The sequence below is a fragment of the Pyxicephalus adspersus genome, chromosome 11 (genome assembly GCF_032062135.1).
Source record: "Pyxicephalus adspersus chromosome 11, UCB_Pads_2.0, whole genome shotgun sequence".
Taxonomy (NCBI): Eukaryota; Metazoa; Chordata; class Amphibia; order Anura; family Pyxicephalidae; genus Pyxicephalus; species Pyxicephalus adspersus.
Window position 1 is genome coordinate 30616300 of NC_092868.1, and position 26564 is coordinate 30642863.

Consider the following 26564-nt stretch of genomic DNA (forward strand, 5'->3'; position numbering starts at 1 on the left):
GAATGAGCATAGTGCAGCAGTACAGCTACAGAATGCCCTTATATTATACAGGCACTAGATAAAGCTCCATAAGTATTGCTGCACCATAATTTACATGTAACTGCCTCTATTTAAAGACAATTCATGTGTATTCATCTTTCTACAGGTTCGGAACAATTTTTGAGGATCGTAGAGCCTGGGCAAACTTGCAATGGTTAGTACAGGTAGTTCCCGGGTTACATACAAGATAGGGACTGTAGGTTTGTTCTTAAGTTGAATTTGTATGTAAGTTGGAGCAGGTACATTGTTTTTATAAATGCATTTAGGACAGATGTTTGTCTCAACATATTATTAGGCAGTGAGGTGTCAGTTACTATATAAAATCCTCACTGTGAGCTAATCTCAAACAGAGCAAAAAAAACAAAGCAAAAAAAAAACTTCATGGAGCCTAGACATTCATTAAATTCTGGAGCAAGCTGTGCTTCGATATGCAAAAAGAAATAACTGCAGAGTTTGTCTTGGTCATTAACCTCCTTGGCTGTTCATTTCTGTCTGGATTTATATGTATAAAAGCCGTACATTATTTTTCATGAAAATTTATTTTACATTGTAGGCCTGTAATTCTTAGGCATAACTCACCGAAATGTGTCCAATATTTAATAAATGTAATACATTTAATAATAAACTTTAAACAAAAATGCACAAAGCATTTGTTAAAACTAGGGTGCATAAATAAATCAAAAATACTGAAACCTGTAGTAGAACTGTACAGTAGCAAACCAACTCCCCCCCCAAAGTCTCTGTCCTGCACACAAACCAGCAGGGAAGCCCCGTTCATATCTAGGAGTTGTCCATAGGTTGGATGTCCTTAACTTGGGGACTACCTGTACTCAACTATGCCTCTGCTGGTAACCTATACCCCTGATGGCATGCAGAAAATATGCTGGTGCATGCCTGTGAACACAGCAGGGGGATCTGGAGAGTGGGCACACCAATACGTGTGAGCACAAATAAAGTAAGACACAAAAAGAGAAGGAATTAGAAAAACACAGGGCAAACTGCTCATCACATTCTAGATTATAATATTACATTCAGCTAGTTAGGTGTATTGCAGGTTTAGATGATAATTAGTTCCCAGCCACCTGGAGAATAGGACGTAGCTAGGGACAGTAGAATATTGTACTGTTTTAGCCAATGCAGAAAGTAGAGTTAAATTATGCCCTAACTGTGCTACCATTATTAAATGCAAGCTTTTGGTATGTATTTCATTTTTTTATCAATCATTTTACAATTGAGTAAAGCATAACAAAAAGTTGTAAGGCCTCCCAATTGTGAGATGTCATGTGAATGAATAGTAAGCGCTGCAAAGGAGGTTAATCCTGCAAGATATGTTACAATAAACCACCAAGCTTTTACCATGCTTGTCAATCGACACTGCACTGTAGAATACTTTATTTGGTGCATTTCTTTAGCTCTACAAAATCTGTACCTAATAGAAAGATTCCAGTTTATAAGAACTCTAAATTCTTCATGTATCCTTTTATCTTCTGACCTCAGCCTGCACAACTCTAAAAAGAAAAAAGACTTAATGCTGCCGAATAACCAGGCACATCTTGTTCAATTCAGCTTCCGCCCTCTTTTTACTTTGTATAACTCTTCACTCACTGAAGTTGTACAACCACCACTAGGTAGGTCACAGCACCCTCATGTCACCTCTTGGTCTTTTTCAGATATTCCAACAGGGCTCTCTGAGTTTACCAGCTCCACACATTATCTTCAGAATTTTTAATAAAACCTACTGGTGTTCAGGACACTTATAGTTTCACCTTTTTTCATCAGCTACACTCAAAAAGTCCAATACTTTTAAATAAAGAGTATATTGTCCTAACAATTTTAGATGATAAATCTAGTGATTGGTAAATAGTGATGGTCAGTTCTAAACCAAGCTTAATTCTTAATCCAAGCTGAATCGTGTCATCTAATAATGGCGTCTCTGTCTTCTTCTATAGAGGACTGCAGCTAATGTCAGGAATAACATCACTGCAGCCCGGCTAGATTGGCTGTGCAGCTTATTCCATATGACAGCTATCAACCTCTGCTGGCTGGATTGGCTGAACTGTATTCTATACTAATTATTGTCAGTGACAGGTATAGTGTACCATGTCAGTTCATGCCAGAGAGGTGTAAATTCAATCTGCTGTGATTCAGTGCTTTGTAGCTGTGCTGTAGATTTTACATTATTGCGTTTTACATTTAGCACTGTATCTATGAAATCTGCTTTTTTGTTAGAAAAATTGGGCAAGTGAGACTGTACCCACAACAGACTTAAAACGTGCAAATATCTATCCTAACCAGTTTATTGCCAGAAGAGAGACAAGATGGGATTTAACAAAAAGGTGGTCAGCCGTAATAGAGAGGAAATTACTTCTCTCTACTTGAGCCAGCGGCTGTTGACAGCTGTCAGTGTCTGCAAGCTGGATTGCCCGAGCCCTATCCTAGAGTACAGCCAGATTGTATCTGAGCTATTCCACTCGGCTCATTTCTATTGTTGATCTGTACACAATACAAGAGGGCGAAAATAAAGTGGGACAACCATGGTTGTTTTTTTCGAAACATTGGGCCCAATTTATTAAACTCTCCAAAACCAAAGGAGATCACTTATTCTAGGTAGCATTTGTACGCTGATGGACACTTCCATTAGTGAACCTGAATAATCTAGCAAACCTGGAATGAATATGGTCCAGGATTGAAAACTTTGCTAACAAATAACCTTTCCAAGTTTGCTGGATCACCCAGGATCACTGATGAAAGTGTATCCTCTCCAGGCCCTAGAGAGCTTTATTAATTCTGTCCCATTGAATCCTACCATAACAGATGCTAGTCATTTGTGTTTGTCTTTCCTGCCAGGCCAAAGCTTTCCAGTCTGCTGCATTCGAAGGGCATTGAGCAGTACTGAGTATACTATAGAAGACATAAAAAACTACAAGACTACAAATAAGGAATGCTGATGAACTGACATTTTCTATTTATTATACTTTAGAGGTTTTGCAGTTGCTATTGGGGCAAACAGTTTAGTTGCTGATGATGGCCACATAGATGCTTTTGGAGCATGCTAAGAACCATGTGCCGGGAAAAAAAATAATGACATAAACCTCTGTCAAAGTACTCACATACACACATATAATTAGTGATGAGCAAATTTTATTGAAAATTCGATTCGGCCGGTTCACTGAATTTTTCGGAAAACTTGCTTCGATACAAATTTATTCGCTGCAAATCACGTTGAAAAACGGCTATTTGGGGGCTGCAGAGAGCCTTGATAGTGGTGTAGAACACTGTGCCTTGCAGTAGCACGCATAGGGAGTCTGCTGTGGTGGTAAAAAAAAAAATACTGTAAGTCAGTATGACATGCAGATGACAGGCGTCGGTATTAGAATCACTGCACACTTCACTTTTTTGGGCAGTCACGGGGCCAAAACTGACCAAATAACTCAAGTATGAACTCAGTCTTACAGGTCCATGTTAGCGTCAAAAAGAAGCGCACTCCTTTTACACCCTCGTCAGCTGATTCCACATAGATGTCTACAGAACCTGTTCTTTTAACTGCTTATACAAGTAGAGCCCCCCCCCCCCCCCCCCGACAGAGTGGAGAGGGTGTCAGCAGTAAGTTTGTGTTGACGTCACTGAATATTTTGCCCTTCCTCTGATCCATCAGAACAATACCCCACAAAAAACGGATCCTGTCTGTGGAACATATGCCTTCACTCGGTCAGCATTTGCTCAATAATCCATCAGTATTGCTAATGCCAAAAAAAACAGGAGTGGATCCAAAACAGAGATGACAAGTGAATAGAATATTTGCATGTCTTCTGTGTTTTGTACCCACTCCTGCTTTTGGCTACCAAATCATAAGCCAATTCTGATGGGACCATACAGGCCTTACAGCTGCTACACAGACAGGATCCGTTGTGCTTGTCTTTTTTCCTTCCTTCTGACAGATCAGAAGAAGGGTCAAATAAATACTGATGTCATCCAGGGCAAAAAGGCAAAATAGTGGCCCAGTCATGGAGTGGGGAGGGTGGGAGAACAGCTTGAGAAGTCCACAAAGTGGCACAATGACATAGTCGTGAGGTGGAAGCAGCATGAGGAGACCACAGAGTGGCCCAATGACAGAGTTTGGAGGTGGCGGCAGCATCAGGAGGCCACAGAATGGCACAATGTCAGTGTGGAGGTGTCAGCAGCATCAGGAGGCCACAGAGTGGCAAGGTGACATAGTGTGGAGATGGCAGGAGCAGCATCAGGAGACCACAGAGTGACCCGGTGATAGAGTGGGGCGGTAGGTGGCAATACCAGTACCCGCTGACGAAGGTGGGTGAAAGAAGGAGCATCTGATGTGTGGCATCAGGCGGGTGGCAGGATCAGAGTAGTAGCTGAGGCAGGTAGCCAGAAGAAACCTTTTCTCTTTTGTCAAAGTTTGGGTGAGGCGGCATGGATCATCTAATCAGATGCATCAGGCATTGGTGGGTGGAAATCCTGGCAGATCCACGCCTGATTCATCTTGACAAAGGTCAGTCTCTCCACGTTTTGGGTGGACAGGCCAGTTCTTCTTGGGGTAACTATGGCCCCCGGCGCACTAAACACCCGCTCTGATGCCACACTACTGGCCGGGCAGGACAGTTTTTCCAGGGCAAACTCGTCCAGTTGCGACCACAAATCCAGTTTGGCTGCCCAGTAGTCCAGTGGATCCTAACTGATGGCTGGCAGGGTGCACTCCAAGTATGCCACCACCTGCTGGTTCAGGTTCTGCTCTATGTCTAGCTGCTGGTGAGTAGTTTCTTCACTATGCGGGTGAAGAAAGCTGCTAATCAGCGACTCCAGACTCAGGCTGCTGCTGATGGAGCTGGTACTGCTCCAGCCACCCCACCTCTCCCCAGCAGCCAAGGCAGTGGAACATGAGTGCCTTTCTCTGTTCATATAGTCCGTCCAACATAAGGAGGGTGGAATTCCAACGGGTGGAAACGTCGCATATGAGCCTATGTTGGGGGATGCCGTTCTGCCACTGCAGCTTAAGGAGGGTGTGTTTTGCAGTCTACAAGTGGCTAAAGTGCATGCAAAGTTTCCTGGCCATTTTTTTGATGTCTTACAGATGGGTAGAAGACTTCAGGAACTGCTTGACAACCACACTGAACACGTGTGCCATACAGGGCTCATGGCGGAGCGCCGACACCATGGTTTCGATTTTGAGTTGTTGCGGAGAAAGCCAGGATTCGATTTCTTGCTGAATGACACGGAGCAGTTCCTCCCCTGTTCCTTGGCTCTGCCGTGCACTTTGGCAGACACAGACAGGCTCAAGGACTGGCCTGCCTTCTGTTCTACATATTTGTGCAGGGCTTGTACTGCCTTTTTCGCAAAGAAATGACGGCTTGGGACTCTCCACCTCGGCTCGGCACAAGCCATCAGTTCTCTGAAAGGTGCAGAGTCCACCACTTGGAAAGGGAGGGACTGCAGCACCAGCAACTTGGACAGGAGCACATTTAGCTTCTGCGCCGTTGAATGAGTGCACACACACTGTTGACTAGTGTTGATGTTCGAATTCGGGTTGTCTCTATATTAGACCCGAATATGGCTGTTCGAATTCGGGTAGACCCAACCCGAAAAACACGGGATTCGACAGCACAAATTCGGGAGGAAAAAAAAAATTTTTTTTTTCTTAAATTATTTATTTTGTATGTGTTTTTTATTTTAAACTTTTTATTTTTTTATTTTTTTCAGGTTATCTGACAATGACATTATGAATCATAATGTCATTGTGGGATTCCTGGACCGTGGGAACTTTGCGGTCACAGCTAATTGAAAGCAGGTACCTTCAATTAGCTGTAACTGCAGGCAATACGAGGGCAATAGAGGTTGAATGGGGATACTATCTCCATTCATACCTCTACTGCTCTGTGATTGGCTGAGAAATAGAAAACCCTGATGACAGCTCAAGCATCATCAGGGTTTCCCTTTCCTCAGCCAATCAGGGAGCAGAGCAATCAGCGGAGCTTTACTATGCTATGTCACAGTGATCAGGGGAGCAAAGCTGTCAGCATAATAAAGCTCCGCTGATTGCTCTGCTCCCTGATTGGCTGAGGAAAGGGAAATCTTGATGATGCTTGAGCTGTCATCAGGATTTCCTATTTCTCAGCCAATCACAGAGCACTAGGGATGAATGGGCACAAGTCTCCCCATTCATCTCTAGTGCTGAATGGCTGAGAAATGTAAAACCTCAGCCAGAGCACTAGGGGTAAATGGAGAGGCTTATCCTCATTTAACCCCTAGTGCCCTGCAATCCCTCACTGTCAGGAGGATTTCCAGGGCTCTGTTCATTGCAACCCTGGAAGTCCTCCTGTCATTGGGATAACCTGTAAAAAAAAAGTTTAATTACACAAACACACACACATTAATTAAATAATTTAACATTAAAGCCTTGTCCTATTTTTTACTTATATTTAAACCCTTTCAGGGAATAAGTAAGGGGATTTATGATTTATGTTTATAAAAGCCCCTATTGTTTTCAGTCGAAGCTTTTATAAAAGCTTAAAAACGCTTGAAAAAGCCTCCATTGAGTTCAATGGAAGCGTTTTCCCGCGTTTATCCAGCGTTTTAATTTTTTAAATGTTGCAAGCAACGTTTAGGATAACGCTCAAAAACGTGCTCAGAAACGTCCTGGTGTACATTAGCCCATTGGAATGCATGGGGACTTTAAACATGGGCTTTAAAAAGCCTCAGGTTAAACACTGTGGAAACAGTCCGTGTAGACTAAAGCTGCATACACACGTCCAATAATTATCGTTAGAAACGACTGACGAACGACCAATGAACAACCGATTGGACAAAAAAAAGTGACCAAGGACGCCAAGGAACGAGGATTGTCGTTGGAAATGAACGACCGCCACGGTGGATCTGATTGGCTGACGATCTTTCACTATCTATCGTGTGTACAGTATCGTGTCGTTCAGTGATTGTGCATGTTTCTGCGGTACACTTTCTTCTTTACATGTCCCTCCCTGCATCGTTCAAACGACTGTATCTAGTGTGTGGATGCTGTTGGTGGATTATATTTGAACGATCATATTGTTACAGCATGTACAGAATTGTGCACAATATGATTGTTCAAGTATATTCGTGCATAATCGTTGATCGGTCGTAATCGTTCATTTTCTAACAATAATTATTGGAAGTGTGTACCTAGCTGTAGCCTAAAATTGATTTGACAGGTGCTCTTTAATCTTCATGTGAATCTTCATGTATCCTTTTACAATGTATCTTTTTACATCTGTTTGGAGGCTGTAGAAGCTCTACACAGTGCTGAAAAAAACCCGAATTTTTCCTCCCATTGACTTTAATGGTGTTCGACCATTCGATGGTGTTGACTCTTGGCAATTGCTTTGGTGATCGATTGCTGACGGAATGACAGACGAGGAGGAGGAGGAGGAGGAGCAGGAGCATCTGAACCAGCAGAAGATAGAAATGACATACAGCTCCCTTCGGCTGAGGTAGTGGAGCCTTGACTGCCTGAAAGCATCTGCGTGCCACTGGGTGATGCAGCGGTTGCTGCGGCAGGCTGGACCACCACATCGGAGCCACGGTTCTCCCAGGCCACTTTATGGTGGCGCTGCATATGTTGACGGAGGGCCAACAAAAGACCGTTTCCCTCTCCCTAGCCTTTGGAGGCCTAGTCCCTTGTCTTCATCCTTCTATTTTCCTCCTGGTGTTCCTCCCCTCCCCCTTTATCCGTGACATAAACGTTTTCACCACAAACAACTGCAACAGTAATGTGCGTATATATTTTTCTTTTTATACTGAAATACGCCACTAAACTCTTTCACCACATATAACTGCAGAAGTGAAATGCGTATAAATTTTTCTTTTTGTACTGAAATACGTAACTAAACGCTTTCACCACATATAACTGAAGAAGTGAAATGCGGATATATTTTTCTTTTTGTACTGAAATACGTAACTAAACACTTTCACCACATATAACTGCAGAAGTGCATATATATTTTTCTTTTTCCACAGATATAAGCCACTAAAGGCTTTTTAACATAGCACTTGCACCCCAATAACAAGAACAAATTGCTGGAATGACAGAGCTGTATAATGGCTATTTTGATCCCCAAATAATCTTTCCCTGCCCTTGTAAATCGCTTTTCTAGCACTGTCCCTAGCGCCTTCTGATGTCTCTCCCTGCACTAAGATGCTGTGAAATGATTCCTCCCTATCCTTTCCATGCACTTATAAATCATTTTTTCACCTTTTTTTTTTCACAATGAGGTTTATCCTATCACTCTCCCTAGCGCCTGCAGATGTCTCTCCCTGCACTCAGAACGCTGTAAAATGTCTAAATCCTCGACAGCTGAGGCTATTTAAAGGTCTGTGACATCACGGCTGGCTGCTGATTGGCTGCATGCATGGCATTATGCGTCATCCCGGCCTCCCAGAGTTCTTTGCCCCATGTCCTCACACATGTAGCCGCCATTTTAGCCACCATTTTAGGAAACATTGCGATTCGTTACCACGAAGCACAAGGAAATTCACATCCATCGAGAATCAATTTTTTCCTGAAATTCGGATCGAATTCCACTTCCTCTGCTTCGATTTGCTCATCTCTACATATATTATCACACACATACACTTTACCTTAAAATTGCTGACTAAGCAAATTGTGTGTTAACAATTGTCTTTGTTTCCTAGAGCAGCAGGATCACAAAAACCGCCCAAAGCACTGAGCATATGATTAAACAGTTTTGGTTTTTACATGTGTCACAGGTATGTCTCATTTCCTGTTCTGTGAGTTAACTGACAAAGAAAGCTGTTAGAAGCAATGACTGGAGATTTTTTTTTGCTAGGCTTATCGGTAATATTGGCACACAGCATTTTGGATATTCATAGTCATGCACATTTTACAGTTTAATAGATGGATTCTTAAGAAGATTGGGTGTCTCTGCTGGATTTTCAGATACCAATTTAAAAGGAAAAAGGGTTGCACGTAGATTATGTGATAAATCTTTCATCTCCCTTGGTTTTACCTGCTTATAACTGAGTAGTGACAGCCCATGGTCCCAAGTGCATTTTATATTATAAAATTTTATCTACTGTCAACATTCAACCCTGCAAGCTAACTACAATTTGATGATAAATTTAACTATTTTTCCTTTATAAAAATTAAATGTGCTCAACAAACAGATATAAAATCAACAAGCAGAGCACTTTTATATTAAAGAACCAAAGGTTTCATACCCACAGCAAAAGCTAGAAAAATATCCAACAATAACTGGAACATTTGCTTTTTTCCCAAACATGTGATTCTAGTACAAAGGCTATACAATACAAATAAAACATGAAACTTTTGGCTGATATAAAAAAATAACGTAAAATATAGAAGATTATGCAATTTGAATATAATTTCCCAAGATTGTTTTTTTTGCTTTGGTCTGTTGTTGACCAGGATTGGATTACTCCTGCTAATTTGTTGCTTACAAGGATTGCCCCATGATGTACAGTTATATTGCTCTTTGTGCAGTCCACCTGTGGTCCACCTCCATCCTCTGTCCAAGTCTAGCACTCTACTGGCCTGATTTAATAAAGCTCTTCAAGGCTAGAGAAGATACACTTGCAACAGTGAAGCTGGGTGATCCATCAAACCTAGAATAGATCTGGTCCAGGATTATAAACATTTGCTAGCAGATAGCAAATGACTTTGAGGAAATCCACTCCAGGTTTGCTGGATCACCCAGCTTCACTGATGAACGTGTATCCTCTCCAGCCTTGGGGAGCTTTATTAAGTCAGGCCCTATGACTTGTGTCCACTCTAAGGATGTGTGGGTTGGTGCAAGGGATGCCCTCTCATAACTTTGGTACATCATATTGAGAAGAACGAAGATAGTATCCTGAAGCAAGGATTAGTAATAAGTGAATTTCAGTATTAAATCCACAGTACACATAGAAGGAAGAAAACCATTGTAACCCACAGATAGAACAAACTTGGCGTTGGGTTAACTGACTTTTATACATTTCTCTGAAACAAGCAATAAACAACAGTACCGTCACTAAATTATGAATGAATATATTACCTGGCTCTCTAGAGTATTTGGTGAAGTAATAAAGGACATTTTGATCAGCTTTTGTGAGAGAGGATTACCTGCCCTAATCCCAATGAAAACAAAATACATAAATCAACCAATTGTTGGAAATCATCTAAACATCTGGCTAACAAACACTGAGCCCATCTTCATCCTCAGTTTTATTTATTAAAAAAAGAAAATGAAAAGTCCAGTTAAAAACATGCAACACAGATCTACAATTCGGTTCCTGTAAAATTAAACCAGTGGTTTATTGTTTAAGACCCTTTAAGAATATAAAAACACCTGTTGATAAGCAAAAAATGTACTTATTTGAATCCTTTCCTTGGCTAAAATTCCACAGCATGTTTGTGGACTTTCAATGTATCTTCTGCAAAACCACTCAAACACTCTTTTTTATTAAACCTTCTTTCGAATTGTGATAACATGTACATAGTCATAAATTTACATTTTTTATTTACTGTGAATGTTTGAAAGAAGATTGTTTTTTTTCTTTATCCGATGAAGAAGTATTTAACTACATCAAAACACATTGAGCTCTATTTACAAAACAAGGAATCTGACATTCCCCCAAACATTCCCTGGTGGGAATCAATTACTGCCATTGAAACCAATGACCCTGGAAGATTCCCAGCAGAGAATGTTTAAGGGAATGTCAGATACCCTCTTTTGTAAATGGAACTCATTGTAAATCTATAATTTATTTTTATGGTTAGGGCTATGGTAGGGACATTAGATTGTAAGCCTCTCTGTGGGACAGTTAGTGACATGTAAAGCACTGTTTAATATATTGGTGCTATATAAATACAAGATAATAATATAATAATAAGTCAATAATATTGAAGCTGAACACTTTTCTTATTCTAGAGCCCATTGTTAATTTAAATTTTAGAAAATTTAGAAAAGAGCTTTTACTGCTATATTCCTAGTAAAAACGTTCAGTTCCTTTTTTTGGGCTTTTTGAAACTTTTAGACTAATTGCCCATGTGTGTTTATCTTTCACCGTACTCAAACTCCTCTACAAGATTCTACATAGTTCTAGATAGATTCTACTTTTCTTTCTTTTGAGTACGCAAAAAGCTCATTTCCTATATTCATAGTGATCGCATCAACTGGTATGTAACAATAAATGATAAATAAATATTGAATTGATCTGCACTATTAAGGCTTTATGTCTTCTTGTTTCTTATCTTTATGAAACACTGTTCCTCCCAAGGTGATGAATAAGTTAACAATAGGTAGGTTTTACCTTCTAAATATTTACTTGACACCCAAATAGGATTTAGTATTAATGTTTACATAATCAATAAATTTCAGATTCCCTCTAAATCAAAGGCAATCTGGCAATCTAAGCAGCATGCATGGACATACAAAGTAATAATTTCATGTCGTTGGTTTGCCTATGATCCTGTCATCTGGCTGTTGTGGAGAAGAATTATGCACTTTAACAAATTATTTTGCACTTGCTAGCAAACTTCAGAAAGAGTTTATTTTTATTGTTTTTACACTAAACAGGAAACAGTCATTGGTTGGGATTGGTAACCCTTTATGAGTACACGGGAGTATGTTCTGCATAAAACCTGTCTCTTCCTCCTTGACTAGTGACTCACTTTTTCACTTAAGTTGCTATTTCTGTTCTCATCTGATGAGAGGTTACAGTGCTAATTACCTTTCCAACTGGCCATTATCTGCAGTTAACTTTTTCCTAATCCACAGTGTAAACACTACTGACAAGAAAGAATTTACCTAGTTACAGTAAAATTACAAACTGACCCAATAGGTCTCTGCCTTTTAGTAAGTAATGAAAGAACACGCATTGACATCCAGTTTAACAAATACTACTTATACTACTCTGTGAACCTTAACAACTCTGAAAAATGCAGAGTGGCTACAAATGATGGATCAATACACAACTTTCTTCAAATACAAGTTTGAAAATTAGCATTGATTTTTTATATAGAGATTGTGTTTTGAAAAATGTTTAATGCTTAAAGTGCATGAAATCCTAATGATGATCTTCTCTTATTTAGTCCATTATGATCTGGTAAATATTCCATTTAAATAGTTTTATTATATAAGTTCAATAAGGCAAAATACTTGTTAATCCTGTGATATCAGAAATTAAGAGCCATTCTTGTCTGGTGCACACTTCCTATGTTGTCCAACGGAGATCTCTTGATTCTTATATTGGGACTACAGATTAATAAGTCATTTATATGATGAAAATATCCTAACCAGGTGGGCTGACATCAATGAGTTCATTGGGGTATTTTTCTGTGGTTGCAGGGTCTTTATAGGGATAATATATGAGGGAATGTGCATGTGTTGTAGAGATGCACTGTCATTTTGTTCTCTTTATTTTTCCACTGATAACATTTTAGTTCACAGTAAAATTTATTTTTGCTTAAGATTTGTAAATTCTGCAACCATTCAGGTAAGTAAAAATTTGAAATAAATGCAAAACAAGTTATTAGATGTTTTAGAGGCTTTGTTGTTTATGCTTTTTTTTTGTCAGTACAGCTTATATTTTTCTAAAATATGTTATATTAAATTATATTTTCTACCCTAGAGCCAGGGGAATAAAATCTGTTTTATTGTTCTTATTGAGTGTAAAGCTGGGATAGAAAAGCAGCAAAGCAGCAGCATCAATGTTATATATATATATATATATATATATATGAAATTGTTAAAATAAATATAAAAAAATCAAGTGAAAATAATGTTTCACCCAGGTATCCTGTTATGCACAGCTTTTCGGAATTGTTGCTTTTCCGGAAAATATTTTTTTTTTTTATACATTAGCATCCTTTATTGTGTGGTAAGCATGTAGGTATCTGATATGATGAACCCATAGTGCAATGTTTTGAGTCTAACTGTGCTAAACAGTTCAGTGTAATGAGTGTGTTTTGGGTTACAAAAGGTAATGTGTATTTAATGTGCACATTGCAGTATACTTTTATTGTGAGTTTATTGTGGTACAATATGTGGTAAACTAAAACTGTGCTAGGATGAGAGAATTGTCCCTAGTTGAAGCAAGCAAGTATGTTTAGCTAAGAGCACAATTTAGAGGATTGCTTATCATGCGGTGATCATAAAGTAAACATCATACAATTGTGTTTATTAACTTTTTTTCCAATTGTGATTGGTAAGAACCTTGTTTATATTTAACCTATTGGTTGTGCAGGAATGGATGGTACCCCAATCTTGTGTTTGATAGGAGCCATGCTAAATCTTTAACCTCACTCCAAGACTCAGTCTTTGTTGACAATCATCTAAACAGCGGCCGCCAACCAGTGGTCCACAAAAACATGTTTAATTCATATTAAAACAAAAATAATATTCTAATTAATTTTTATACTCTGAATGACAACTTTCGCCTTTATAACTAAATTTATGAACTGTACTAGAGACGGAAAAACAAGGGAGGCGCAGCGTGACGTCAGTGTAGTGTTAAGTTGTATGAGGCAACCATTGCCGAGCCGCATGCTTCAGTATTGTTTCCACAATTACAACAGTCACCCCGATCCGTGAATACTGATTCTCATCCAATTGTTTTATTTTGTTTATTTCTCAGATGCTCTTTTAGGTAAGTATGACTTTAACTGTATATTTTCTTTAACTAATATATTTAATGGCATCAAATAGTTTGACTTTGATAACTATCATTTCTTGTTAAATCCTAGATTCGAATGAAATAAACCCTTAATGAGTGAGAAAAAGTAAACAAATATTTTACATTTCTTTAGTATTACCAAAGATAATGTAACTAATGACAATAGTAACAATAGTAATACTTCACTTAACTTAACTTATACATGAGCTGATCAATGAATCAGAGCCTCCACAGTCCTTGTCATGCACCATTAGGAAGATCATTATTTTACAAATGGATTTATCTTTTTAAAAGAAATTCATATTAATGGTCCGCGGGATTTAAAATATGAATTTAGTGGTCCGTTAGGTCCGAAAGGTGGGCGACTGCTGATCTAAAAGGTGACCAGAATTTTGTTCAGAAGACAGCAACACAACATTTTTTTTTTTATTTCCTTATAAATAAATGTGAATCATGTAGTTTTGCATTTGAGTTTATTCCTCTTTTCACACATACAAAGCAAACTTCCTTTCACACAACCAAGCCTCCACCTATTGTACTCAGTGACAAGAGTCACAATGGGAAATGGCACTCCTTTCAGATCCCCATCCTTTATCATTTCAGCTAAAAGATGAATAGGCAATTTGCAATTACAACTCAGTTTTTAGTGCTTGCCATCCTTAAAAGGGTGAAACATTTAATCATTTTCTTAATTTATCAAAAATCAACTTCCATAGTGCTGAAGACTTCACCAATGTGATGGAAATGGGCCACTAATGAGTGCAAAATTCTTAGCACATGGACAACTTTCAAAACAAACACGGATGGGTATTACATAAAAAGTCCAAACTCCTGGCCTGGCAAATGTGAGCTTTTATGTTTGTTCCAGGTTGAGCAGCATGGTTGGTTTGGTGGCTAGCACTCTTGTTTTTGCGGTGTTGGGTTCCAGGTTCAAATCTCAACCAGGTCACTATCTGTATGGAGCTGGTATGTTTTCTCTCTGTTTGTATGGGTTTCCTCCCACATGCCAAAAGCATGCAGTTAGGTTGATTTTTAGCCTTAGCCTGTAGTAATTGCTCTTTTAGGGGGACTATATTATCAGCCTCTCTGTGGAACTTTAGTGACATGTAAAGCACAGTTTAATATGTTGGTGTTATATAAATACAAGATAATACAGGTTGACAATAATAAATCCGTCAACCTCTGGACCTGATTTCCAGATTTTTTAAAAGTTATACTAACCTCCACACACAGGCCAGGCTTCCTCTCGTAGAACCTGCGGAGATGTCTCAACAAGTATTTAGTTTAGCAAGCAAGACTTAACAGCTGTTTCTGCAGAACAGCGCCAACAAAACATTTGTGGCCAAACAGTTTACTGCAGTCCCTGTATTGAAAATGCAATGCGAAATTCATGCCGGAAAACTGAAGGATCCGGATTTTCGATGGCCTGGATTTCGGACTGTCAACCTGTAATATATTACCAGGTAAATAATATTAAAGATAAACTTCTTTCTATCTTTGTGACTATAATTTTTACTATTTGGCAATGAACCAATATGTATTTTATGAGGCCACGGTGATCTGTTTGTGCTTTCATTTATTGAATCAATGGTTATACCAAAGATGGGTTGTTCGACTTTCCCACAAGTTGCTTTTCCATGTGACCATGTATCATGTTAACCTCACAAAATTATCATCGGGGGGTGAGCACTTCTGTATACGGTGTATTGGAATGCCAAGGCTGTTAGAGAACCATGCTGACTCTGCTTGAATAAATAGTAAAATCTACTTAAATAGTAGGATGGTATTGAATCAGAGAAATGTATTCTAAAAGTATTCACCTCATTTCACTTCAAACACAAATGGACAGCTTTATATTGTGCCAGCAACAGCGCTGAGAATAAAAAGTAATCAATTTGAAAATCTACATAATGAAGATACAGACATACAGAACCTCTGAGAAGGGTTTACAATGCCATAAGGGTTAGGAAAAGGGCAAAAGGCATCTTCTAAAACAATTGGCTCTCATGTTATATAAAAAAAATTGAAATGGCTTACATTCTGAAGGGCTTTTCACCACAGTAAGAAAAAAAGCATACTCAGCAGGAAGAATACCAATGTCAAGGCCTGCATTCTCCACAGTGTCGGTGGAGGCGATTTGTAAGGCAGCTAATTGGGCATCTGCCAGATCATTTACTCTGACTTTGGTTAAAGTAGTGCTCCAGGCTGCGTTTCATTCTAAATATTATAAGATATGAACATGTCCCTGCCTATTAATTTATTTCAACTTGGTACTGCTAATTAAATCCCATGACTAGGCTGCCATGGCATACCTAGGGAAAAAGAAAGTAGATAACATTTCTATCTGTATTTTGTATTACCTGGGAAGGTCTATGGCAGCTCAGCAATTCTCTGACATTTTTGTAGTAATAGTATAGTTACAATTTAAGCCCAGGGGCAGTAAACAACATCTGTACTAACTACGCAGAGGTAAACTACAGAGAACAAAGACAGATAAAACATTTTTAGCTATACTGCCATGGACCTCTTATGAGTACAAAGGGTATGAAAAACCTAATATTTTTTTATTAATGTTCACAGATAAATAATAAAATATTACTGTAAATTGTGGACTATGAAGAGGTGCAACTACTCCTCTTTACATTCCAAGGCTCTGTATATATGTCTCTATATACAGGTATAATCGGGGGTTGAAAAAAAGTAGAAAATTGATGTTGGTAAATAAATTTGGAACCAATTTGTAACAATCAGTTCAGTAATCTGTTCATGTATAGCTCACATAATTTATTGGTCAGGCAAAGGACAACAGTTAAGAAATAAGCTCAAACTTTGGGAGCTAACCAACAAGTCAAACTTACCATCTCATCTATGGATTTCTAAATACATACTAACTGCCAGCAGGATAATCATAACATTAGCACCTGATTTGGTATAAAAAGATGGTGAATAACCTACCCATGTATAAACATGGGAAGGTTACTGCATAAAAGTTATTTAGTCTACTAGATTGTAAGCTCTTCAGGGCAGGGTCCTCTCCTCCTGTATCACTGTCTGTATTAGTCTGTCATTTTCAATCCCTATTTAATGTACAGCGCTGCGTAATATGTTGGCGCTATATAAATCCTGTTTATTAATAATAATAATAATAATAATAATAGCCAAGGGTATTTATGTTTGATAGCTATTAATTATGCATACAAGAATAAAGATTAAACAGACAGCAAATCCTAGTGAAAACAAAATAAAGGTCATTACCAAAAATGATCTATCAAAAAAGGTGCAAAATGTACAGCATTCATTACTACCCATGTGAAAGGTTTTTAATATTCTGTAAGAAAAAGTTCTGAAAGTGCTGAATTGAGAATACCAAACAGTCTAGACACATAAATTATAACTGTGACCAAAGATTTTAAAGACTGGTTACATAATAACATTCATGCATTGGCTACACTGTTATAGCCTGCTCATGATGTAAAGTTGGCAAGAGAATGCTAACATTTAGTTTAACTTTAATTGTTTTTAAGGACCCAAAACAGATCCCACCAACTGACAAATATGTTTAGGAAATGGGCAAAAGCACAGTGCTTTTATGTGTATTTTAGCTTATATTTGAGATTAGTTTAAGACCTTTCTGAGTTTTCATATCAATTCTTCCACAATTGCTTCAGACCTTTCTCTGACCGGCCTTTGACCTTATTATATGCTTCAATAAACTGCTATTGAAATTTTGTAAATGGTATGGAGATAAAAGAAGATCTGAACAAAAACATATATTACCTTTTTTTTTTTTAGCAAACCCAGCTCCTTCTAGCAAACACTCGACTAGCAAATCTGGCAAACCTTGATTTAAAGAAAAACAAAATGAACTTAGCATACACTCTATAGTACACACATATGTGTGCGTATATATATATATATATATATATATATATATGAAGGAGGCACTGCACACTGGCATATGCTGATATTCTTTTCTGGTGGAAACAGTACAAGCAAGAAGAAGTCACTAGTTGTCTATTCCAAAACCACATCACAGAAGTAATGTAGCCTTTTATAACTTAAAACATATTACCCATTGCACATTATACAAAGTAACTTCATTTCATCAGCCTATGTATAATCCTGGCTAAGTGTTACAAGCAAAGTGTCTTTTGCAATGTTACCAAGCACTTTGACACTGTTTCAAGAATTATCTGCAGATCCTGCAATTTAATTTGGGGTTTTTGTAGACTCCTTTTAGCAATAAACATCTCTTGGTGAGAATTTTTTAGGGCTAGTAAGTGCTGGACAAATTTGCAGTCATTTGAAACCTACACTATTTACCTTACAGTGGAATATACCATAGGGGGACATACTGGGCCCGATAAATTAAAGCTCTCCAAGGCTGGAGAGGATACACTTTCATCTGTGAAGCTGGGTGATCCAGCAAACCTAAAATGGATCTGGTCCAGGATTCAGAAGATTTGCTAACAAATAGCTAGTTACCTTTAAGAAATTCATTTCAGGCTTACTGGATCACCAAGGTTTACTGATGAAAATGTATCCTCTCCAGCCTTGGAGAGCTTTATTAAATCAGGCCAACTGTTTCATTCATTTATATACTTAAAGTTTGGCCTTCATATATTTATCTTGTGTATTAGTACCTGGATGTCCATCCAATTGACAGCTTGACAGTAGCTTATTAGCTCTACAAATAGCCAGAACTAAAATTGCCCCCCTTAATGGCTTAAACAAGCTTAAAAATTGTTCAAAACCAAAATCTAGGCAGATTTGCTCATCTCAAGATCCAACACCTTACTATATAGCATTTGGACATCTTTCTTCTGCTGCAATACAGAACTATGGAAAGACACTTGTATTTAAACGTGTGGCAGTTACTCAGCTCTGCCAGCATAAAACACTGGAGTGAAGCTTAGGACCCAGCATTTCACAATGGTATAAAGAGATTTTTAAGCAAAACATAATCACAAATCCTAACATGTAAAGGTACATACCTATAAGGAGATGAAAAGGTGTGAGGTTTCACTGAACTGTAAAAACCTAATGTTCATACTTCTTGTCCCCAGCATTTTCAATCCGAATCCAATCCTACTGTCACAAATATACATGTCACACATTTGGCTAGGAGATATTTATTCTCTTTTCCGTGGACCTTTGCTGCCGCTGTCTTTGCTCTGTGCCTGAACTTCAGAATGAAAGAAGAATGCCAGTTAATCAGAAGTTTTATGAAAAGTATGCAGGTAAATGTTTTATTTGATGTGGACATTTTCTTTGAATTTGGTTTTATTTTGTCTTTAACAGGGAATACTTACCACTGCAGCAATGTGGTCATGATTTTTTTCTTTTATGTACATTGATTGTATTGTGCATTGACCACATTTGTACTAACATTCCAAGATTTGTGATTTCAGAAACCCAGGACCTGGGTCTGCACTACCAAGGGGGAACATTTTTACTAAAAAGGGGTGATGATCTATAATTAAATTGCTGTCAGTTTTAATTTATTTTGTCTTATGTGACTCTTTACCATCCCATAGAATCCTATTATATGAGATGTAGAAAAAAAACTTAATGTATAAAAGATCTAACATGGTATTTTTATAGGAGGAATATTTCCTGTGTAATTGGAGTCTCCCTACAGCATACACTTTTATACCTCATTTTTTGTTAATAGAGTGCAAACGTAACCAGAATATATTAGCATTTGGTTTTAATATAAATTAATTCCCACTTTATAACTGTATTGTACTGAACTGTACCAGCCATACCATTGAAAAGACATAAATTCATTCTTCCTGTTTGTATATAAAGTCTCAGTGTGCTAGGTTGGCGATAATAATACATACTAGCCGAAGGGTTGGTTTATTAAAGGTCATTTATTAAAGCTTGCCAAAAATGGAGAAAATAGACTGTCGTGGGAGAACCTGGGTGATACAGCATATCTGGAATAGATTTCTTTAAAATCATTTCAGATTAGTTGGAAAATGTTTTTTAGTCCTGGATATGATCTATTCCAGGTTTTCTGGATCCCCCAGGTTCACCCATGATAGCTTATCTTCTCCATTCATTAAGAACTTATAAATCAGGCCCAATATATCTTGGTTGCTAGATGAAATTATATATTCTGTCACCTTATACTTGTGGACACTCAGACTGCTCTCACTAATCACTACAGAAGCATTAAAAAAAATAAATAGTAAAAAAATTAAACTCAATTACATTCATAACTCTTAATCATGCAGTGTGCTAGGTCCTGATTTCAGGTGCCTTTTGCACTTTCTGGGTTACTTGGAATATTCCGATTGGTACTCCAGTGGCAGAATCCTCTTAGGATCCAGATGACTAAAGTAGTGTGATAACCTCACTCATAGTGGACCTAGACTGTAGAGCTTTATCACTGATCAGGACTTGTCTTTGAATAGGCCAAACAAGGCAATGTCCTTGGGCCCCCACCTTCTCCAGGGCCCTAACTGGCACAATGATAAGGATACAGAGAACTGAAATGCTGTGCATTTTCTGCCCCCATTTTCATTATTGTCTATCACCACATTTTGTCCTCAACTGTCCCTGTCACTGATTTGCAGTGCAGTGTGGCAGTGGATTTGGGGAAGCAAAGCAGGGGATTTAAGGGTCCAAATCTGAATCAGTGGGAGGGTGGTGGTCTGCATTGTCTAGAACTGAGCTTAAAATTCAGGTGACCAAACATTTTTCAAGAACCATCAAAGCTTGTATATAAGATAAAAAAGTGCACATGTAAATTAATGATCAAAAGTTGTGAATAAAATTTCAAAAGTCATTTTAGTATTTTTTTTAATAAAAGCTTTCAATAAAATAGCTCTTGATCCTGCCATGTTGGTATATGTTTAGGCACTCTCTGATTTATTGTTATAGAGTAACAATAATCTCCCAATTGTTTTTATGCACTGTCATCCTTTCACATGTGTTTCAATGGAGACTACAAGTGGCAGTTTCAACACACATTACACACACATGGTCAGAAGCAAGAAACCCCAAAAAAATCATCTCTTTTGTTGCTCAGGTAACAGCTCAAAATATTCCCTTGCTTTTAGTCCTATTTACCAGGACAGTAGGGCTGAGTTCATATTGGCAGTGAGGTTGTGGTGCAGGCAACACTTCTTCATGCCAGTGAACACCGCTGCTAGAGAGACACTGCATGTAACATCTACCTGTGACAGCCCAATAGAAAATAAATGGGGGTGACAGTGTTTGGTTTATTACTGTTCACTGCTGTCCACTGTCACAACTGTAAATGCTGGTTCTTTAACACTCAGTGGTGAGTGGCTAAGCAGCTGGCAAGGTGCCAACCACCAATAGCCATGTGGGATCCCTTAATCTTGCTACAGGTCTAAACCTGCCCTTGGAGACAGTGAATTTTCCCAACAAAACCCAAACAGCACACTAAAGTGTTGTAACCCCTTAAATAAAAAAAGGTTTGGCTTTAGATACACCTGAGATCTTTTAGTAGTAAAGAGATTTACACTTTAGTGTAGCCCTAGCCTAGGGGTTTACATCTACTTTAAAGTCCCATCAAACCCAAAATCAAAGAAGGCAAATTCTTAAAGCAATCATGGTAATTAGGGTAATTTTTAAGTATTACCTTTGGAACTGAACTTAGCAAATTCGCAAATCCACTTGTGTAGCTGTGCATGGATGTAGCTGTTCACCTCTATACACAGGCAGGACCTTTCCTAAATATTAGTGTCTGAGGTTAGACAATTGCTTCCACCTACTTCCTGTGACTACAAGCCCTGTACCTCCTAATGTAGAGACATCATTTTCACTGTAATAGATGAATTCTGGAAAATGTAGTCTGACATCTATAGTTCCTAATAAATGGTTACATCAGATTAACACTCCCAAGGAAGAGATGAAAGGAAATACTGTAGATGTATTCCAATGTAGAAGAACGCTTAGCCATTAAATTGATATTCCACCCACCACTTTGTTTTTATATGCACATTATATGTAACCTTAGAATTTAACTTTTTTAATTTTGGGATTTAACAACAGAATGCTCCACAGCAGCAGACCTGCTTATGGTAAATCTGAAGATTATTGTGTTATAATTAGCCTTCTCTGGTTCCTCTTTCCCCTTTTCAACATGATGATGAAATTAATATATAAAAGCCCTATTTTAGATTTAGTAATATAATTAGTACATTATTGCTTTTCTATGTAATTCATGCAGATCATCATGTAGGTGATATACTTTTTTTACCTGATATGGAAATAATTGAAATCCAAAGAATGAAAGAAGTGGGTAAGGTACTGTAAGGCTGGAGGAAAATGGGCTAGATCATGCTGGGTGTCCTTCAGGAAATAAGGTGAGCTCTATATAACTTGCAGCTTATTCTAAGTTTATAGGGTGCAGTGAAATCAGTGTAAGGTCAATACAAGACCTGAAAAACTGTATGATGGAAGACTGGAGTTTAGTTGTATTGATTGAATTTGATTGTCAGCCTTGGAAGTCAGTGGCAGAACTCCCTGCTGTAATGTATTCATATTCAGTCTATGTTTCGCCTAGTTTATATTCTGGTGTCTAATTTATGCATAATAAGTATGCACTAATCACAAATAGCAGACAAGGTCATCATGGAGCATACTGTCCTGATTTATAGATAATGAGGGAGACTTTTCTACCTCTTAATAAACTTGCTTTTCCCACATTTTTAACATGGGGAAACCCCTGAAAAAACTTTCAGGTCTTCAGGGAACCCCTGCTAAATCACTATATCCACAGGACACTGGTGCGGTGGTCAGTGGGAGATTTGTCTGTTATATTGCTGTACAGTGGGAATAATGCCATATCATAAAAGGCCAAGATTTGTGTTAGTGATAACTGACCTGAGGGCCACCAATTACTAACTGCTCAAGGAACTCTTGGGGAGGGGAACCTTGGTTGAAAAACACTGCCATAGACCAATTCATTTCTACTAGAGATGATAATGGTGCCATGGACCAAACATTCAGTGAACAGTAAAGAAACACATCTGTCTTACCCTACAAACTATCTTTTCACAACTATATTTCAATTATATTAGCTTTCAAATTACCAATGTAATTATTTAGAGGTTGGATGAAAAGTTTACACGATTATCATAAATTCAGTATACAATACAATCAGTCCTATGAGTGGGACAACTAAAGGAGGGAGAGGTTCAGAGAGATTTGGTTCCCTCCTGTAATCAGGATGACTGGGAACTATGATGTGCAGATATGTACATGAGCATCTGACTAAATGGATCAGTGTTACATTCAGATTTGGGCATATTCCAGGTTATAAATACCAAATACATATAACTCAAACATCAAAAATGTGCTTTGAAACTGCCAGAATGGGAAGTGTGTAATCATGTGCTTTTATCTCAAGCATCTCTTCACAAAAAATGTTACTACTCCCACCAGGATAATGCATATGGCACCACTGGAATGTTGAGTTTGTAAAGCTTTCTTAACAGAGATATTTGGAGATCTCACAATTGGCTACGCCTTAGAATTTGCAGACCCCCGGGGTAAGGTGTGTGACACACTTCCACTGTTAAGGTTACAGTAAATGCTGTAATTACTAACAGTCCTTTTAGGCTAAACTGATTTGATGATGGTCATTCACATACAAATGTTTTATGTGTTTCACAGTAAAGCAGCAAAGATGACCCACTAAAAATTCTGTATGGCTCCTGCTGGATCTTCTTTCAGTGCTGTATATTATCTGCAATTTAGTAATTCTATATTACTGTTTCAGTGTAGGTTTTGTTTCAGTACATCTCCAAGGCATGTCCATGCCTTAACGTTTAGGCTGATTTCACTATCACAAATGATATTTGTATTTAAGCTATACCAAGCAGGATTGCACCCAACCCTATTAAGTTGCATAAAGCAAAATTATGCTTTCATCGCTGTGGGTGCCCTTTTGCCATATCAACAAGTATGCACAGCACACTTACCTTTTTACTTACCTATTTCCGAGGGCCCTGCAGCAATGCATCTCACCTTGCAATATTTTAGTTTGATTACTGGAGATAAGATTGAAAAAATACTTCCTAATTTGCCAGCAGCAAAGTGATGACATTAACACCGCCCAGGCAAAGCATCCAGCAACAGAGCTAGGTTGGATGTCTTGCTTCAATTCCCTGATGCAGATAAAAACCACACAAAATCAATGTGACTAAAAGCCACAATATATCTACGATCGGGTGTTACATGTGAACATTTTGCTGTGGATATGTCACAGTTTGATGAATAATAATATACTGCTGAGTATGGTGAGAATGCTCTCATGTCTCTCTGTAACACGTTTGGATCCATTGGATAAATTTTAACCCCTGTGGATGGATATTATTATTGTGACTGCTGTTTGGTGGATTAAAGAGTAATGTTGGTGTTACATAGGACAGACAATTCTACCCATTACTGAACATGCTAAATTTTTGGGGTATAGTTCTAGGTGTAGGATAATGGAAATGTTTTTGTAATATGTGTTTTATAAACAGATTTAAAAAATAACCTACTGATCTTGTCAAAACATTAGTACTGTCCTGTGCCTTGTGCCCTTTTCCTGGGTTATCCCAAATGTGACTAGCCCTCCCAATTGTGATCTTGGGAGTACTGGCCAATTAGTGCTTAAATTGGGAACAAAAGAAAGGGGGCTGTGATTCTGTTGGGCAGGGTTTACGCTATTCAGTCCACAAAAATGTTATGTGCTTTTAGCCTACAATAGGAGCTGGGGACATTTTTGGCACATCAACAATTTTTGTCTGTAGTTGTGTGGTCTTTAAAACAGAACTAAACCCTAACAATACAAAAAATTGACAAGGCAGGTAGTTTATTGCAGAAGGGACAGGCTATGTACTGACTGCAATAAAACAAACTTAGTTGCCTGATCACAATATTTTAATGACTCTTACCTGTCTTCATTCTGTCACGGGCACCCCCATTCTTCACCAGGTCCTCTTTCAGGTTCCTGATCCTGAGAAAGTATAATTCTGCTTTAAAGAGAATGGGATAAAACTTTGAAATGTGCATGCATTGTAGAGATGTACTACATTTTCTTTTCAAATTTTCACTTTAGAAGTGAGTTTTTATTATGTACAGCAAGCAGAAAAGGATGTATGAGTTGGTGACAATATAACTTGTTCTTAAAGTACCAATTCATTAGAAACCAAGTTTTTTTGTATTTAAATGTTCATTTTATGTGGGGAAACAAAGATTCCACAACAATGTATTATTTATTTTTGCAAACAGAACATTTTAATACAATTGTTATCATAACGAACAAAGCAAATAATAAAATACCAATTCCCTGTAAAATAACTATTTATGGGTTTGAGAATTGAAGCTATTATGTGTTGCCTTTTACCAGTTTAAGGATTACACTGCATTCACATGCTGTGATATTTGTAGGACAAGCATTTAAAGTATTCTTTCTATCAAAATAGGTTTAAATGTATTAACATGAAAAAAAACATATCTGATGAATCCAGGAGCAATAGGTGAAGTCAATGCGCATCACATTAGCCTCCCTGGAATGCTAGGATTCCTTATACAAATCTTTCAAAGGTAACTTTTTTATATAAACTGTATTTTAAATACTATTTATATCTATTTGTATTTGAGAAGATTATTTGGTATTAAAGTTGATCTTTCATTTTGTAATGGGAGGTTCCCTGTACAGGAGATCTAACCCTAATGTGAACTTTCTGACAGAGACAATAGTGGAATGTGGGAGTTGTCATGACTGTCTAATATCTCCAATGGAAGTGAATGAGACAGGGTGACTATAAAGTGCTGTAAATGAGAAGCAGAAACAGAAAGTTGTCATTTGTGATGCCCAGATTAACTGGTTGAAAATCATTTAGAGCACCAAATTTAATATTATTTAATATAATTAGGTCTAATTTAGGGAACAAATTGTTTTTTATTGTAAATCATCTATCCATCTGTAGATTAATGGGGGCCGAAATATTTAGCTATTTTTAATTTATCTATAAAAACCGTGTCTACATTTTTTGTTTATATGCAATGTCTCATCTTCTTAGGTCCTAGGAAACTTTTCATAGAAATCTCTTTTCATATGGGAGGGCATGTTAATTTCACATGTAAGGTGATTTGAAAAGTACAACAAATTAATTGGAATGCCTGAATCTAACTACCACCTGTTGAATATGACTTTACCATGATGCAGTGAACCCCTAATATGTATGCTATAGTACATTTATATGTGCATACCAGCAGAAGTGATGTCAGTGTTTACCTGCCTACAATATATTGTGTTATATCATATGAAATAATAGTATTATACTAATCACAGTGATTTTTTTAAGAGTGCAAATCAAATCATGAATCATGGGGACCTCCCTGCATCAGTTTGGAACAACTATCTTATAAGTACTCCATTGCCTAATAATGGGGTAAAATAGGGAACACTCATTCAGCAATAAAAGCATGGGGAAAGCAACACAACTCAGGATAGAAAGAAAAAAAAGGAAAAGCAAAGCATTGATCAGCTACCAATAACCCTATTGCACTTTTTATTGGAAAGGGCCTGAAGGTAAAGGGTTTTGTAGCAAATACCAACTGATTAACGTGCATGCAATGCAGAGGAAATATGTCTCCAGCACACCATTGATCTTTAAAATAACCTAGTTTTATTAGGAGATCCCAGTGCACATTGTTAGCTAATGATGTCAAAACCAGAAAAAATGCAATTAGAGTAAACTCACTTTTCTTTTTTTCCTATAGTTCGGCCACTAGGAACAGATAGAGGAAGCTTTAGATTTTGACTGGGCTGAGGACTCTCCCTCTTTCCAATCACCAGACACCGGCAC

The 26564-nt window shown here is 37.8% G+C and overlaps 1 long non-coding RNA gene across 1 annotated transcript; it reads right to left on the reverse strand.

Moving 5' to 3' along the window:
* Positions 1-14142: 14142 nt before the first annotated feature.
* LOC140340625 (uncharacterized) lies at positions 14143-26327 on the reverse strand. The gene is made up of 4 exons (XR_011922691.1): positions 24645-26327; positions 18714-18904; positions 17497-17559; positions 14143-15165 (listed from the first exon to the last, which is right to left on the reverse strand). It is a non-coding gene; the product is annotated as an uncharacterized lncRNA (long non-coding RNA).
* Between the last annotated feature and the right edge of the window lie 237 nt (positions 26328-26564).